At 59.8% G+C, this 331-nt stretch overlaps 1 pseudogene; it reads left to right on the forward strand.

Moving 5' to 3' along the window:
* Positions 1-331, forward strand: part of LOC102373187 — a 33,036-nt pseudogene that overhangs the window by 9,754 nt on the left and 22,951 nt on the right.

The following is a 331-nucleotide window of genomic DNA, read 5'->3' on the forward strand; positions in this document are numbered from 1 at the left end:
CCCTCCCTCACTGCTCTCTCTGTCTCTCTCTCCCCCTCCTTCATTGCATAGACACATGCACGCACACACACACAGACATGCACACACACCCCCTTTCTTCTTCTGGGCTCTGTGCTGCAATGGTCCAGCAGTGCAACCAGGAGCCACATGGTGGCGGAAGGACAGGAAAGTGGGGAAATGGCAGCTACAGGTGGGGGCAAGCAGCAGCAGGCTGACAGGGGCTCTGGAGCCAGGCTGGCTTCCCCTTTTCCCTGCTGGCACAACCCAGCCTGCCTCCATAGAGGCCCTGCTGACCTGCATCCTGTGCTCTTGCTGCTCTGATCTGGGTCCC

The sequence above is a fragment of the Alligator sinensis genome, unplaced genomic scaffold, assembly GCF_000455745.1.
Source record: "Alligator sinensis unplaced genomic scaffold, ASM45574v1 scaffold942_1, whole genome shotgun sequence".
Taxonomy (NCBI): Eukaryota; Metazoa; Chordata; order Crocodylia; family Alligatoridae; genus Alligator; species Alligator sinensis.